Raw genomic sequence first — 18358 nt, 5'->3', positions numbered from 1 at the left:
TCTTCCCCTGAATCGTGATCACCTAGATGAGAGCCCCTAGTGCCCATTGCAGTTCCCAGATCCACAGGACACTCCATGTTCCTATGGTTCTCATTGATGCTATTTGTGATGCTGGATAGAAGCTGAGAAAATTTGGCCTTCTAACATTTGGTAACATGTTCCCAGGAGTTATGTACTGTTAATTGCACTAATTGAAGAGAAAACATTGGCATTTAAAAGAGAGTTTATTTTTACTTAAGAAAATCTGTCTTTACTTTCCCTCTTTTGGTTTTTATCTCTTTAAATCCCATGTTGTGACCACTTTATGGAACTACCCGAGATAACCTAAGTGGGCCCTGAAATCTGCCTTATTTCTTAAAAGAAGGCAATACGTTGCCTAGTCTAAGTCTTTACATAGCTAGGTTGTACAGTCAGAGTAGGCCAAATACTATACTAAATAATCCACAAATTTCAGTGGTTTAACACAATAAAAGTGCATTTCTCACTTATAAGCTAGTAAGAGGCGGCAGGGCCTAAGTGTGGGGATGGAGGGGGATAGGAAGGTGTCGGAGTGACTGCTTCCACCATGTTCTCCCACCATGTTCTGGGACCTCAAAGTCTTCCACTGGGTCTTTTGTTCCACCAGCAGATGCAGGAAGAGAGGGGAAGGGTAAATGGTTTTGTGGCCACATGATCAGAATTCAGTCACATGAAGAAGTTTAACTGTACACCACAGACAAAGAGGAAGTGAGTTCAGTAATCTCTGCTCGGTCATCTAGGTATGGCAGAAATATGCACAGGAAGATGTTTATGCAATAAGATAACCATACAGAGAGACATTATTATATATACAGGCTGAAAAGACTCATGAGACTGAAGGGCCACAAAGAGGGGCCAGGGGGTGATTCTGAGCTCAGAGAGGGGACTTAATGCAACCCCTCTTGTTTTATAGCCAAGGAAATTATGACCCAGGTAAGTAAATTGGCTGCTCAAAGTCACCACAAATTAACTGCTTATCTGAAACGAGAAGTCTTTGGTCAGTCTACTTACAGGCATTCGTGTGGTAGAATCACAAGTGCCAGCATTCTTTGGAGAAAAGCCTACTTGGCTCTGGTTTAAGACCAAAGTGAGATATCAACCTTAATTTTTTTTTTAATGGAAGTGATCTAAAAACCATGGAAGATTTTTAATTTCTTAAGAACTGTTGAAAGTTACCAAATGCATAAGAGCATAGCGTAGGCATTTAATTGGTGGGAGGAAAGAGAGAGAGCCACTAAGAAAGAGTCAAAGGTCTATTAAAGAAATATCCTTTTAATAGTACACCTAACCTATTGGTTTTGCTGGCTGCTGGGGTCTGTAAGTTTTACTCCCTGTTTTTTAGTTCTAAGGAGAAGGAGTCCGTGAACAAATATTGACGAAGATAAAAGCTGTCTTTGGGCCCTTTGCCCCTCTGATGGTATTCCTCTTCTAACATTCAAAGTTGTACCAGTGTCTCCCATCCCCCTCACCAGATCGCAGTGTCTTCATTTCATTCCCTGGTCAATCTGATCACTCCATTTTCCATCCCCAAATAAATTATTATATTATGTGTGAAGTACTGATTATGTAGCTTCATGGTATCCTTTAGAACTCACTTTATGAGCTAAGTTTTAGTATACCAATTTTGTAGATGAGAAAAAAAGACCAATAGATAGAGCTACCAATTATTGAATACCTGCTATGTTCCAGATGCTTTACATACTTTATCACAATTTACACAGCAGTCTTGCAGAATATTATTATATCACTTCCCTTTAAAATATGAGGTATCAATATCAGAAGGTTTAAATAATTTTGCCAAGATCACAGAGCTGGCAAGATAAAGAGAGAAGATTTTAAACTTGGGTTTATTTGATTTCAAAACCTATGTTTTCTGTGATGCCTAATAATAACAATGATTTTATTATTTGTAATCATTTTTCCTGTTATTAAGTTTTTATTTCATGGTCTTTCCACAGAAAATTCACATTCTCTGACAGGATCCTTTGAGATAACAGTGTTTTAAACACTGTGAATAAATGTGGTAGTTCAGTTTATCAGTTAGGGTGCTTTTAGCTGGAAGTTAAAAAACCAAAGATAAATGGTATAAAAAACAAGTAAACAAGGCTATTTATTTACCCCTCAAGGAGAAAGCCCGAGCTAGAGGAGTTCCAAACTGGGTAATTCAGTGTCTCAGTGATGCCACCAAGAACCCAGTATCCATCCTTTCTGTTTTGCCTTCTACAGTAATTTGCTTCATCCTCTTAGGCTGGTTCCCCTGATGGTACCAGATGGCTCTTTCATTGCAGGTATCTTAAGCAGGTGACAACATCCAGAGGCAGAAAATAAAACTGCTAGACTTGTGTTCATTTTTAGGAGTGAGAAAACCTTCCTAGAGCCTCACCGACAGACTTTCCTTGACATCACTTCAGCCAAAATTAGATCACATGCCCATGCCTAAACTAATCACTTTCCAAGGGGAATGGAGTTGCCATGCTTGACTAAACCACTCAGGTCTTTAAAGTCCTTTGAAATAATTGACTTCTCAACATCTGAGCAAAATTCAGATTCTGTTAGGAAGGAGGATCAAGGCAAATGTGAGTGGGTGAGAAGCAATATTGACGACCATATTCAGATACCAGGACTTAGTGGGATAGAGATAGAAGTGGAAGCTTTCACTTTCAGCACAGAGGTCTTGCCTTTCCATGAGCCCAGCCCCACTGAGTCATGTTATAGAAGTAAATACTATCAGTGTTTGGAGAAGAATTTTCACATTGTCCCAAAGTGCTATTTTGAAATTACAAAGATTCTCAGTTGACTGACTAGAAATCATGTGAAGAAAAAAAAAAAAAGCCAAATTCTGACTCATTAAGGTCCACTTACATTATTATATTGTGAACTCATGAGTCTCAAATGACTTTAGATTCGTTTAAATTCCCAGATCTTTGTTGTAATGCTTGGCTTCCTTCTGCAATGTCTTTTCCACTTGATTATGTTACTTCTGCTACACATTTTGTGGCAAGGGGCTTACTCCTTACACTCTATTTTCTTTGAGGGCAATTATTTTTGTTAAAAAGTTATTTCTCATTTTAAACTGAAGTTGCTATCATTAAATAAGTATATCTTTCACATAGACACAAATGTGCTGTTTAGAAAAAGCAGGTTTTGGAGTCAGAGTAAGGTTAGTATCTCAGGTTTGCTAATAATGGGTTAGAGGGTTGGGAGCCAGACAATTGGCCTTAAATCTCAAATATGCTGTTCATCAGCTATGTAACCTTAAGAAAGCACTTAATTCGTCCCTTTATCCCTCTATGACCCAGTTTTTGTAGCTGCAAAATAAATCCCATAGTGGTATCTACTTAATGAGGTTAAGTCAGTCAAGACATGCAAAATCTTAGTGCTGGAAACAATAAATATTGCTTATTACTATGAAAACTAGCTGTGAGGACATATAAAAATGGTTTGAATTCTTTGATAATAAAATTGATATAATTATAACATACTTTTGAGGTTTAGTATAATGATTAAGTACACGATGAACATTAGCTATTGATGTCATTATTGTTTCACAAACTCAATTGATGCAGCTAATGGGATGGGGGATAGTGGAGAATACAATTATTCCAGACCTCTACAGTACCCGTTTTCTTTCTTTCCTAGCCAGAAGTTCAAATGTTTACTTTTCCTCTCCAAAGATGCAAGTCATGTCCACAAGACCAGCCAGCACAGTGGGCAGGGAGGACTAAACGTCTTGTGGACCTATTTCCTGCTTATCTTTGCTTTGGCTCGTGCCACATTTTCGATTCAATTTGCAGCTTGAGGACAGGCAAATTGTGTTTTAACTGAATTAACCTAAGTAAAAGTTTGATCACTACTGCCCCTAAACATGCTTTGCCTAAATCACTTATTTTTGCTCTTCAAATTATAAACTGAATTACTTCTGAAATATGGCATATGTCACATCAAATCAAAACACTGATCCATTCAATCCAACCTTCTCTTCCTGGTGCCATCCCAAGGTATGGATTGCATAAGAATTTTGTGGCATAAATTTAGAAAACAAAACCGAAAACAGTTCTTCATTATCTTTTATGGATTCTCTATTATGGATTAGTCTTAATGTTTCTTGAATTTCTGTTAGGGAACATCAAGGTCTGTCTCTAGTTCTCAGGATCAAGCTTGTGTTTTCACTAAGGTCTTGTAGATGCTGACCTTCTTCCCAGCCTCCTCCTTAGCAGACCTCAGAGGACTGCCCTTTACAATGGCTGCCCTCAGTTTTATGGGCTCTCTTCTTTCAATCTTTGGTGTGCTTGAACACTAAATAACTTACTCAGATATTGCCTGCCCAGGAAAGGTGTCCACACTTTTTTCTCTTAATACATAACTTCCTGATACCAAAGAAACCTATTTATCTAAGGAGCCAGAAATTCAGAAGCTACACTGAACTATTCTTAATTTGGGAACTAAGTGTAAAATCTGATGAGTCGACTCCTGCTTTTATTTTAGCTGGGCTGGGGCGTCTGTATGAACAGCCTTTCTTACGACAATTTGGCAGTGCAACTTTTGGTCAGGAAGAGAAGAATCAACCAATGTTTTATTTCTCAGTCTCTATCCTTACCCACCCTCCCCTTCACTGACCTTTCATTGAACCAAGACTAGAGTTTTATTGGGGCTTTGTTTTGTGTCTTGGGCAAAAGTTTGGGATCAGCTGAGGTCAGATCTCATTTTATCTAAATCAGTTAGCCCTCCTCCAATCTCAATGGAAAAACTTCAACAAAAATACATTTACACATAAGTCTTAGTTTTCATTGAGTTCTGTCTTGGCAAAGGAGGCCAGATTCTTATCCCTAGAGGCACTTAGCCTCTTAAACAATGTTTTATTAATTTTTTTCGAAGAACCTTTACTCAATCATAAATAAATTGGCTCCCCTGCTTCTGATTCTGACTCCAGAAGCTTGTGGACTTTTGACGTTTTCTGGAATTTTCAATCTAAACATTGTGTCTCATATAGCAAGAGGCAACATCATAGGATACAAAACAGAGGATTGACAGTCACGAAACCTGGGTTCTAGTTCTGACTGCAACACTATGTGTAACCTCGGGCAAATTTTTAAATCCGAGGCTTCTCATCTCAATAATAGAGGATTGGATACTATTTACAGTGTTGGTAGACTATGAGATCTTATGATTACATTGAGAGGAACTGAGTGGAAATCCACGACCCCAAAGTAAATTAAAAGGCGATGGACTTACGTCAGAGTGCACAATTTTCTTTTATTAATATTTTAAAAAGATTTACCATTGTTATTATTATTTAGAGATGAGATCTCACCATGTTGCTCAGGCTGGAGTGCAGTGGCTATTCACAGGTGTGATCATAGCTCACTGCAATATTCCCATCTCAGCCTCCAAGTAGTTGGGACTGCAGGTGCACCACCGAGCCCAGCTAGAACATACAATTATCTGCATGGTTAATTAAGCCAGAGGTACTCACATCAGGGTAATGTGAGGAGCAATAGAGAATATTTGGCATGTCAGAGCTGGTAGGGCCCACAGAGTCTATCATATCTAACCTATTTCTTTAATAGATGAGGAAACTGAGGCATGAGGAGCAGCAGAGGCTTGCCTAAAGTTGGCTGAAGAAAGCCTCCATGGATTTTCTCTTCATCGCTTTCACTTCATACTACTTTGCCTCTTTATATTAGTATTCAGAGGTATTCTTTGTAATAAATGTTGTTAGTATTGTGTTTTGAATAATTCTAGCTTTGAAAATCTCTGTTAAAGGCAAATCCATTAGGCCACTTAGGATTGTAACCATAAACCAAGGGGCAGTGTGTTGGTTGACACATTGTACATACATCCCAGTAATTTAAACACATAGGAGAGGAATTTGAAGTACCCCCTGTGAGGCCATGTGAATTTCCTCTTTTATCCCTTTTTCTTGGTTCCATATATACCAATTATCTAGTATGTTCAAGCCTGAATAATACTTTCCTGCCATAATTTTCCAAAGACTACCTTTATCCAAGGTATCTGGGTAGATGAAGTCCAGATTTATTTTGGAAAATTGAATAATCAGGATTTCTGGCTGTGGGAAGTTTATTTACTGCATTAAAGAGGATAGACTTGGTTTTGTACACATCTCTACTTACTCCCAAACTCTGTGTGTTTCCAATATTCCTCAGACAATGAGGACAGCACATCCCATTTTAGCAGGAGTCATATTTGACTTCAGAGTTTGCCAGCAAATATTATCTACGCTTCATGATCTTATCTTGCTTATTCCACATTTGAGAAGGCGTAAAAAGATCAAATGCATGAGTTTTTTTGCCAATTAGTATCTTTATTTTAAAAAGCACAACCTTAGTTTTAAATTGATAATATTTCACAGGATGTTTTATAATATATATTTTTAACTCTAGAGTAGTTTTTAGATGTTTTTACATCATTTGAATGATCAAGCTTCATTATGAACATCAGTTATTGTTTGGTACCTGATAATACAGTGATTATCCTAGGGGCTACTGAAGTGTATGGGACCATCGGATGATTCCAGCAAGTGCATATTGGTATTTTGGGGGCAGTGGTGGTATGAATGATATGTCACCTATGTGGTCCTATCACGAATAGTGTGATAATTTTGGGTAGCCTCTCATGCACCTGAGAAAATACTGCTTTGGGCTATAAAACCAGATAAATTTGTTATAACTGTGGGAATAATGAGAGAGAGAAGAATCTGAGAGAGGTTTGTGGGACTTTGGTGCATAGAATTTTACTGCTCAAAGATCTCTGCTGTTTACTCGAGCAATAACTAGCTTCTAGGAAGAATTTTCTCTAGGGCTTACAACCATGTATTAGTTTCCTCACTGGAATTTTGGTTCAATTTGTTTATATTCTTCTAAATAAAAACTTGAATCATTCCTGCAACTAGACAAGTTACAAATTATGAATGATTGGTTAAGTAATTAAGTAAACAGAATTTAGCTATACGCAGTAGATTCTCCTATAGTTCATTCCATTTCTAGGAGACAGCATAGTATGCTTGTTAAGGATAACAAACTTTGGAGCCAAAGCAACTTAGGTTTGAGTCCAGATTCACCACTTTTTAGCTCTATGACTTAAGTAATTCATTTAACTCCTATTGTCTTCATCTATAAAATGCATATGGTGATAATACGTACCTCTTATTTTTTGTAAGTGTTAAATGTGATAATGCATGTAAAACCCTTAGTACGGGGCCTGGCACATAGCAAATGATCAATAAATATTAAAGCGTATTTTAAGATACACCTTCCTCTTTATCTTCCAAATGTCTCTAATCTTTTTGTCAGTCAGGATTGGCTGACTGCTATAATGAGCACCAGTTAAATTTCAGGGGCTTATTTTAACATAGAGCTAAAATAACAGAAGTTTATTTCTAACCTATGTCATGTCCAGTCAATAGAACTAAAAAGTGGTGAACTTGGACTCAAACCTAAGTTGCTTTGTGAGTAGGATATAAGCTCTGTGTTCCACACAATCATTCAGAGACCCAGGCTCCTCCCACATGGCTCACCATGACTGCCTTGGGCAGGAAGCAGCAAATAATGGCCCCTGGGCCAAATTGGCCTGTTGCATGTTTTTTGTTTGTTGGTTTGTTTTACATCCAATGAGCCAAAAGTGGTTTTTGTCTGTTTAAATGGCTATGTTTTAAATGGTTATAAAATAATACATAGTATTCTTGATTTTGCTTTTTAGTCTACAAAGCCTAAAATATATTCCATCTTACTCTTAAGAAAAAGTTTCTCAAGTCCTTTCCTAGGGCTTTACAGTAGAATTGTCTGCTAGGTGCTTGACTTTGGGCCATCACATGAAGGAAGGGAAGAAGTGGAAGATCACATGGGAGTTTTTTGTAGGTCCGTTCTGGAAATGGCATGCATTATTCTCACCACATTGCTTTGGGTAGAAGCAGCCAAATGGCCATACCTAACTGCTCCTAGCAAGGAGATGTGATCTAGTGTATGCTCAGGAGAAAGCCTAGTGGATTTAGTGATGACAAGACAGTTCTATCATACCATCATAAAAATAAACAGAATAAACAGAAACTTGGCAATTCTTCCATTAATTAATCTCCAGTCAACACCCTGCTGCATACCTAAAATTTATACTTTCCTTGTATCTGTATTTTGCCTTAACAAACCACTGTCTCCTTATTCACTATAGATGATTTAAATTTATCTATGGATTATTAATGCATAAATGTTTCACTCATAAATTCAGTACATACTTACTGAGAAACTATTATGCACTCTATTATGCTTTTATCTAATTTTTTTCAGGCCATCCAATATAAGGATCTCAATTTACTCTTGATTTCAAAGTATCTGTATCTGCTTACCTCTCTGTCTGCTCCCTTCCACTATCTTAGAGGTTAAAGAATCTCCCCCATTTTCTTAGGCTTGTTTATTTAATCACACGCCCTTTTATCTCTGTTAGACCTAGTCCTATCAATTATTTATTTTTTTCTTCATGTTCCACTCTGAATGACTGTACCTAAAATTATGACTTAGTATCCTCCATTCTAGAGAACCAAACTCTTCTCCTGATCCTACTTCCCCTTACAAAATAAAATCCTGTCTTCCTTTTTCCTTTCTCACCATTTTTTTTAAAAAAATCTACTTTATATATTTTATCACAAATTAATATTTTAATCTGCAGTAATCTTATTACCCTTTTCCCCTCCTGAACATGGTTCTTTTTTGTTTTATTTCATTTCATTTTAAGTTCTGGGGTACATGTGCAGGATGTGCAGGTTTCTTACATAGGTAAATGTGTGCCATGGTGGTTTGCTGCACCTGTCCACTCATCACTTACATATTAAGCCCAGCATGCATTCGCTGTTTTTCGTGATGCTCTCCCTCCCCCTGCACCTCCCTCCTCGACAGGACCCAGTGTGTGTTGTTCCATCTCTGTGTCCATGTGTTCTCATTCTCATCGTTCAGTTCCCACTTAGGAGTGAGAACATGAGCTGTTTGGTTTAGTCTTCTGTTCCTGTGTTATTTTGCTGATGATAATGGCTTCCAACTGCATCCAGTCCCTGCAAAGGACATTATCTCATTCCTTTTTATGGCTCCATAATATTCCGTAGTGTGTATGTATCACATTTTCTTTATCCAGTCTATCATTTATGGGCATTGGTTTGATTCCATGTCTTTGCTATTGTAAATAGCACTTCAGTGAACATACACATGCATGTATTCTTACAATAGAATGATTTCTATTCCTTTGGGTATATACCTAGTAATGGGATTGCTGGGTCAAATGGTATCTCTGCTTCTAGATCTTTGAAGAATTTCCACACTGTCTTTCACAATGGTTGAACTAATTTACGTTCCCACCAACAGTGTAACACAGTTCCTATCCCTCCACAACCTCACTAGCATCTTTGTTTCTTTTTAATAAGCACCGTCTTACTGGACCGAGATGATATCTCATTGTGGTTTTGATTTGCATTTCTCTAGTGATCAATGATGTTGAGGTTTTTAAAATATGTTTGTTGACCACATAAATGTCTTCTTTTGAGAAGTGTCTATTCATGTCCTTTGCCTGCTTTTTAATGGGTTTGTTCATTTTTTTATTGTAAATTTGTTTAAGTTTCTTGTAGACTATGGATTTTTTCATTGTAAATTTGTTTAAGTTTCTTGTAGACCCGTTGTCAGATGGATAGATTGCAGACATTTCCTCGCATTCTGTAGGTTGTCTGTTTTCTCTAATGATAGTTTCTTTTGCAGTGCAGAAGCTCTTTAGTTTAATTAGATCCCATTTATCAATTTTTGCTTTTGTTGCAATTGCTTTTGACATTTTCGTCATGAAGTCTTTGCCTGTGCCTACACCCTGAATGATATTGCCTAGATTTTCTTCTACAGTTTTTATAGTTTTGGGTTTTACATTGAAGTCTTTAATCCATCTTGAGTTAATTTTTGTATAAGGTGTAAGGGAGGCATAAGGCTAAAACATGGTTCTTTTTTGAAAAAAGAACCATGTTTCTTTCTGCGTATAGCTAGAACATGGTTCTTTTTAAAATAGTTTTTGTTTTCCTTCATTTCTTCTAAAAAAAAAAAACCTTGATACATGTGCAGAACGTGAAGGGTTGTTACATAGGTATACGTGTGCCATGGTGGTTTGCTGCACCTATTGACCTATCCTCTAAGTTCCCTCCCCTCATCCTCACCCCACAACAGGCCCTGGTGTGTGTTGTCCCTCTCTCTGTGTCTGTGTGTTCTCATTGTTCAGCTCCCACTTACAAGTGAGAATATGCAGCATTTGAATTTCTGTTCCTGTCTTAGTTTGCTGAGGACGATGGCTTCAAGCTTCATCTATGTCCCTGCAAAGGACATTATCTCATTCCTTTGTATGGCTGCATAGTATTCCAGAACATGGTTTTTCTTTAAAGATAATCCTTGACTTAATAATTACTAAAGCAAGTTACCTTTTCTTATTGCTTATTCCTTCTGACCTCTACCTTCAAACTTTTAAAATTAATATAATAAAATAAACCAAATAAATTCTAAGTGTCTTTATAGTATATTCCAATTTCTGGTGGTATAAGTGTTCCAGCTTTGTTCATCTTTATGATTATTTTGGCTATTCTTGAATCTCCATATAGATTTTAAAATCAGCTTGTCAATTTACACACACGCACACACACACACACAAACTGCTTGAGATTTTTATTTTGATTGAGACTGTACTACATAGGTAGATCAGTTTAGAAAAAATACACATCTTTACAATACTAAATTTTCTAATCTATGAATTGGTACATCCTTTCTTTATGTAAATCTTCTTTCATTACTCTTGGCAATATGGACTTATTCCTAGGTAATTGCTGCTCTCACTGTTATTTTATAAATTTTTGGTATCTAATTCTATGTTGTTGATATAAAGAAATTAAATGTATTTTGTATATTGATCTTAAATCCAATAAATTTGATAAATTAATATTTAATTCTAATCTTTTATTTGAGATTTTTTAGTATTTTCTATGCACATGATCATAATAATGTCTTTGGGAAAACAAGAGTTTTCTTTCTTTCTTTCCATGTCTTTTTTCTTTATTTCTTTTTCTTGTCTTATTGTACTAATGAAGGCAGTCAACACAATGTTGAAATGGTGACGGTAAGCTCTTTGAAGTTTTTTTTTTGAAGTTTTTTTTTAAATCATGAATGGTGTTGAATTTTGTTAAGTAACATTTCTGCATCTATTGTGATAATTATAATATTTTCTCCCTTTTTTCTGTTGTTATTGGGAAACCAATTGGTTGATGTGTGTGTGTGTGTGTGTGTGTGTGTGTGTGTGAACTTTGTTTTCCAAGATTAAACATAACTTGAGGATAAAAATCTTATTTTTATACAATATTCAATAGCATTTTATTTATAACTTTTGTATCTTAAATGATAATTGACCAGTATGTTTATTTTCTTGCAACATCTTTGTCAGGTTATAGTATCAATATTATACTGGAAATATAAAAAATTTGGGAGTGATCACTGTTTTTGTATTTTCCTGAAAAGTTTATGTAACATTAGTATTATTTCTTTTTTTCATTAGTAAACTTTAGTTTTAGAGTAATTTTATGTTCACAGCAAAAATGTGTGGAAAGCACAGAGAGCACTCATGTACCTCACATGCACAACCTTCCCTGCTACTGAAATCCCACCCTAGAGTGGTATAATTGCTATAATTGATGAACTTACATTGACACATCATTATCACCCAAAGTCCACAGTTTACATTAGGGTTCACTTTTAATGTTGTGCTTTCCATGGTTTTGGCAAATGTATAGCAGCCTGCATCTGCCATCGTAGAATCATACAGCATAGTTTCACTGTCCCAAAAACCTCTGCGCTTTGTCTATTCATTCCTTTCTTCTCCTAACCTCCCCAAGTGCTGAGATTACTGGTTTGAGCCAACCCACCCAGCCTCAGTAGGTTTGTTTGTTTGGTTTTTGTCAGTTCTTGTGGATGATAGATAGAGGATCATATCATCTACAAACAAAGACAGGCTTATTTCTTCCTTCCCTGTCTGTATGCCTATTATTTTTTCTTCTTGCCTTCTTGCATTCAGTAAGACTTGCAGTATAATATTGAAAACAAATGGTAAGATAGGCTCAGATAAAATGTTTTCTCCTGAGGGTAGGCCTTATTAAGAACAGAATGCTATAGCGTATTTCAAAATGGTTACTTTTCTCTTCCTTCTGCTAGAAGCACAAGGGAATTTTTCTCCAATACTCACTGTAATGACCTTGTAGAGTTCTGGGAGTTAAAACTCAGAAAAGCTGGATTCCCCTGAAGTTTTAAGTTCTTGTCCACACTGAGCCTCCAGTAATTTGTCAATTACATTTTAGGTTGTTTTTGTTTTTGTTTTCTGCCCTTGAACTGGTTCCCATGAAGGTTTCTGCTTGTGGGTTTCTGCTCCAGGAAGTTATAATTCTTTGTCTCCATCTGTCTGTCTCTCCATACTGGGGGACAGTGGTTTGCCCTGTACCTTCACATCTGCATGACTTCACTCTAGAAGAATCTGGGAGAAGCTTTTGATTTTTCAGTTTGTTCATCATTTTACTTGTTAGGATGAAATGGAAACTTTAAATCTTTTTATATGTCAGACTAGAAACCAGAAGTATGTATTATTTTGAGGTTTAGAAGAACTACTGAAATCATACGGGCCCAGAGATTTCTTTGTGACAAAGGTTTTAAATTACAGATTCATTTCTTAATTTTTATAAGATTATTCTGGCTTTCTATTTTTTTCTTGTGTCAGTTTTAGTAAGTTACATGTTTCTAAAAAATTATCTACATCTAAATTTTTAAATCATAATTATCATAAATTGATAATAAAATCCTCACTTGTAGTATCTGTAGGACCCTCGGTGATATGTCCTTTTATTGGCAATTTATTCTTTCTCTCTTTTTTCTTCATCAGTCTTACTAGGACTTACCAATATTGTTAGTCTTCTCTAAGAACAAGCTTTTGGCTATGGCTGATCAGCTCTCTTTTGAACCCTTTACTATTTCATTATTTCCTGACTTTATAATTTCTTTCCTTCTACTTCCTTTAATTTGATGTTCTTTTGCTATCTTCTTGAGATGTTATTTAGATGTTGGTTTTTAGCCTTTCTTTTTCTCATTATATGCATTTTAGGACTTTAAATTTATCTCCAGTATTGCTTTGGTTGTATCTCGCAAGTTTATATTTGTAAAATTATTCATTTGAAAATATTTGGCCGGACGTGGTGGCTCATGCCTGTAATCCCAGCACTTTGGGAGGCCGAGGAGGGTGCATCACCTGAGGTCGGAAGTTCGAGACCAGCCTGACCAACATGGAGAAACCCTGTCTCTACTAAAAAAAATACAAAAAAATTAGCTGGGCATGGTGGTGCATGCCTGTAATCCCAGCTACTTAGGAGGCTGAGGCAGGAGAATCGCTTGAACTGGGAGGCGGAGGTTGCTGTGAGTTGAGATCGTGCCATTGCACTCCAGCCTGGGCAACAAGAGTGAAATTTCGTCTCAAAAATAAATAAATAAATATAAAAAGAAAATATTTAAGAATTTTTAAAATGAGATTTCGTTTTTGAACTAGGGGTTTTTTGAATAATGTTTCTTAATTCCTATATATTTGAGAAACTTCTAATAATCAGCTTTCTGCTATTTTTTTCTGGCTTGATTTTGCTATGGTCTGAGAAGTATTTTTGGAATTATTACAATCTTTTGACTTTTTAAAAATGCATTTTATGAACCAACATATGGTCAATTTTGGCTAAGGTCCTATATATGATTTTAAAAATATGTATTCTGATATTGTTCATATATCTATATCTCTGTATATTTATAGGTACCTCTATATAGAGGCATTATCTCTATGAATCTATATATCTATATATCCAAGTTTAGTAATCATGTTGTTCAGATCTTCTCCATACTTACTGATGTTTTTGTCTGCTTATTTCATTAATTTCTGAGAGAACATTGTTAGGTAGCCCTCCGTGATTGTAGTTTTGTCTATTTCTTTTTTTACTTCTGTCAGTTTTTGCTTGATACATGTTAAAGTTATATTAGTGGTGCATATAAATTTAGAATTATATCTTCCTGATGGGTTGATCATTTGGCATTTCAAAATATTCTTTTTTAAACTCTAGGATTGTTTTAGGTTTTAAGTGTACTTTATCTGATTTTGTTATAATTTCTGGTGCTTTCTTTCAGTTAACTGTTTATAAGGCATTTTTTTCATACTTTTACTTTCAACCTTTTTGTCTTTATTTAAGCTGTAGCTCTTAAAAAGAACATATAATCATGTTTATTTTATTTATCCACTGTGATAATTTTTATTTTTAATAGAAATATTAATCTACTTACATTTACTATAATTTGAGGCAACCTGGAAGTTGGAGGAGGAGAAAAATCCAAATGTCTTCATTTCATTGTCATTTTGGGATAATGTATTTACTGAGCATAGAATTATAGATCAGCAGTTATTTTCTTTCAGTCTTTTCAACATGACGTCCATTGTTTTTGTTGAGAAGTTAGCTCACAGTTTTATTGTTGCTTCTTAAAATGGATTATGTTTTTATTCTCTGGATTTTAGTATTTTATCTTAATCTCTGGGGTTTTCATTAGTTTTAATATGATATGACTGTGTGTGTGTGTGTGTGTGTGTGTGTATTTATCCTGCAGTGGTTCCTGAAAGTGTGCTTTCAGTCTTGTTACCTTGTCCCTTTGAGTCCATCCGGTAGACTGCAAATCTAACATGTTATTACCTTTAAAATCTTTCCTATGTAGTAAGATAAATCCCAGGCTCCTTATGCAAGTCTATAAAGCCTTCATGACCTAACTTCACTTACATTTGCACCCTCATTTCCTGAATCTAGTTCTTTCCTGTAACCAAAAATAAAGTAAATCTTTCATAGCTCTACATCTTTGCTTTTGCTGTACTCTGTCTGGAATACTCCTCCCTTATTCCTAACCATGCACACATCTTCATTCCGATAGCTCCTTAGCTCCTTCAAAACTTATTTTAGACATCAGCTCTTCCAGGAAACTCCTCTGTGGCCTCAGACTGGACTGCACATAAAGCACCTGCACAGGCCTCCATTGTAACTCTTCCTGCCCTATTCTTCAGTTGCCTTTTTAGGTAACGATCTCCCCACTGACTACACTAACTACCAAGCTACTCAGAATAAATTATTCATAATTTAATGCCTGATGCTTAATCCAATGCATGTCACATTGCAAATAAATGTTTATAATTAAGTTAGATAAAATAAAAATAAGTAGGCCTCAATGAGTATCTATTTTTCCTCATTTAATAAGTTCATTCTGGACACCAGACACTAAGATAACTGCTTGACACTTGTTACATATTTTACCTTCTACAGCAACCCTATTAGATAGGTACTGTAATTATTCCCATTTTACAGATGAGGAAATTGAGGTTCAGAAAGGTTATACAATTTGTTCAAGACAATATAGCTAGAAAATAGCAAAGCTAAGTTTCAAACCCAAGCCAGAACACAAAGGTTTACCCACAAAATTGTACACTGATTGACCCCCCTTAAATGTGGATTTCTGACAGTAGCACTCTATTTCCAGCCCTCACAACCCTCACCAGCCATTCCCTAGATTTGAACACTGAATACTGTGTTATCACTAATACAATGCCGTTTCTGGAATATGGCAGCCCTCAATAAATGCTTATCAAATAAAACATAAAAAAACAAGGAAATATTTTTTTTACTGTGCCTGAATTTAGCTGACTTATTTCTGAGCCATTCAATATCCCAGGGGCACTCTGAGATTAGAATGTGTTAGATAACATAAAATTAAGAAACATAATTCAAATTCTTCTCAAGGTCTAGGTGTAAATTAGACTCTTGGAGACAGAACCTGCACTATTTTAGGCCACTTGTGTAGGAAGTTTTATGTGATTTCTTTGAAACTGCTGATTAAACACACGTATTCTACAGGTACAAGAAAGAGCCAAGTGTGCTAAGTGTAGGGGTCATCCTTGGCTGAAAGGATAATATGGGCAGAAGCCTCTCTATGTAAGTCTACTGTGGCCTGAAAAAGTTAGAGTCTTCCCAAGGAGCCTGATTTGCAACAGGAGTGCCAAGTAGCCCCAAGAAGCTACTGAATCCCAGGGCAGGCAGCACTTCCTTCTTCCCAGCACAGTATTTTGTATTGTGGGCCATCTCTCAGGTCTTGTCCATGGTGAGTGGGAACTCTTGTCACTGGAGAGCATGTACATGATATACATGATGTGCATCTGTGATACAGCAGAGAGTTTGTTCTTGGGCTGCCTCTTGGAGGCAGCTTCATCCTGCATTCTGGGAACACAGTCCTTGACTTCAGTTGTGGAGAGCAGGAAAGGGATGAAAGTGGGAGTGGCTACTGGATAACAGTCCTTGTCTTCATAGGGCACTCCTTCCATATTCAATTTCATTTCCAGCTCCAGCCTCCCTAGAGTATTACTCCCCTCAACTAAAAAGGCAGGAGATGGATGGTACAAGTGGGAGCTTCTGTCTCACTGGGTGTGAATATGAATGTGCTTTATATACTGGGAGTTGCTATGCAAATATAAACCATGAATCTATTATATATTATGCTCTTATTTGAGGGGCAAATGTTGAGTTGCAGAGAAATCACCCATGGCTGCCTAGAACAATGCCTGTGACAAAATTAACCATGTAGGTTAGCCTTGATAATTTAATAAGAGATAAGAGAATTTGGAAATTTAGACTGAACTTAAAGGACATAAGAATAAAAATAGGTTTAGGAGATTAGGAGGAGTGCATTTTGGTTTTCATTTGGTGGAGAGTGTTAACTCACTGTGATGCCTACAATCTGCACAAAAGGCTGTATTTTTCAAAGCTCTTTAACATATCATTTCTCATGTAATTTGATCCTCAGAGTAACCGTATGAAGAGGATAGCAATATAACTCTTCTGTACAAAGGAGGAAACAGTTATCCAGGCATTTGTCCATGTTCATTACTTATTGTCCATGGGGAGACAGGGTGGGACTGAAAACTAAGACGTGCTCTTCTGGTTCCAAATCTTTTTCTACTGCAGTGTAGAGTCCTTCAGTGTACTGAAATATAATGTTATTATTAAATCAGCTTTCTTCCTGCTATGTCACACCTTAACAAAAGCAGAAGGGTGGCAGTAATGTCTGTGTAGGCTTGAAGGGCTTCTGCCATTGACCCAGAGTTACTGTGCAAAGGGAGACATGTAGAGCAATCCTGGTGTATATTTAATAAAGAAATGGTGCTGGTAGGTGCATCCCAGTGCTCCCTTATTCAGCCTTGCCCCTCTTCTCCTACGGTGGTGGAGCAGATTTTGTCAATAAGTGTGGTTTGGGTACTGTACTGGGCACCATAGGGAATAGAGTTGTAGTTTATTGCAAGATCCTTACTCCCTGGAGCCTGAAATCTAGACTAAATAAATGCACACACTCACAAATCTATAGTACCAGCTCTGTTTAAAATCGCATTTAAGAGAAAGGAGAGACCGGGAGACTATTGGCAGGAAGCTGCAGGAAGAAGGTGTCCTTTAGAGCAAGTCATAGATAAGGAACTAAATAGACTGAAGGGAGGAGGCATATATTTCCAAGATGAGGGACCACATGAGCCAAAGCTTAGAGACAGGAATAGCCAGGGTATATGTGTGAGACAGTGAAGAAGCCATCTTGCCTGGGGCAGGAAAGTAAACCACAGTTACCTATTAGGAGAACTGACAGCCAGGCTGAACCAGTGGCAGAAGCAATAAGAGAGTTAGCTTTGATGATGCTGTGGCAGGGACTTCACCCATCCCAGGTGTATCTGTACTGTTGACCAGAACGATCCTCAGAGGATTGGCTGCCCTTATTCAGTATGGATATTTTTTTTTCCAGGAGTGTGAGAATGAGGAAGTGTAGGGAAGTAGGAGAGAAGAGACGAAATGCACTGGGGTGGGGAGGTTGTAGGTTTCTACCAGAGCTCATTGCCCCACAGGAAAAGGCTTTCCACGAGACACATCTCCTTCCTTGTCTTTGCAGGCTGATTCCTGCCAATGATCTTCCTTTGGGAGATTTCCCATTTTCTCTTCCCATTCCTGCTTGGTACATACTTTTTCGTCTTATGGCAAATTTTGTATTTTTAGCCCAGGCAGTTGCTGTGGAAACCACTAGAGCTGAACATTTTGTTTCCCAAGAACAAATGCATGCTTAAATATTCAAGCGATTTTCTGTTGTTCAAAGGAACTCAGATTTCTAGCGTATTGTTCAGACCACATGAGAAAAATTGAATTTTTTCTCCATTACTTTTAAGGGTTCCCACAGTAGTCACACTTTTC

The 18358-nt window shown here is 36.8% G+C and overlaps 1 pseudogene; it reads right to left on the bottom strand.

The window, feature by feature from the left end:
- The window catches only part of LOC135272319 (histone-lysine N-methyltransferase SETMAR-like), a 53496-nt pseudogene extending 37038 nt beyond the window's left edge, over positions 1-16458 (bottom strand).
- Positions 16459-18358: the final 1900 nt, after the last annotated feature.

Source organism: Aotus nancymaae, unplaced genomic scaffold (assembly GCF_030222135.1).
Source record: "Aotus nancymaae isolate 86718 unplaced genomic scaffold, 86718_ANA_hifiasm-v0.15.2.pri h1tg000108l, whole genome shotgun sequence".
Taxonomy (NCBI): Eukaryota; Metazoa; Chordata; class Mammalia; order Primates; family Aotidae; genus Aotus; species Aotus nancymaae.
This window is presented reverse-complemented; position numbering and strand designations above follow the sequence as displayed.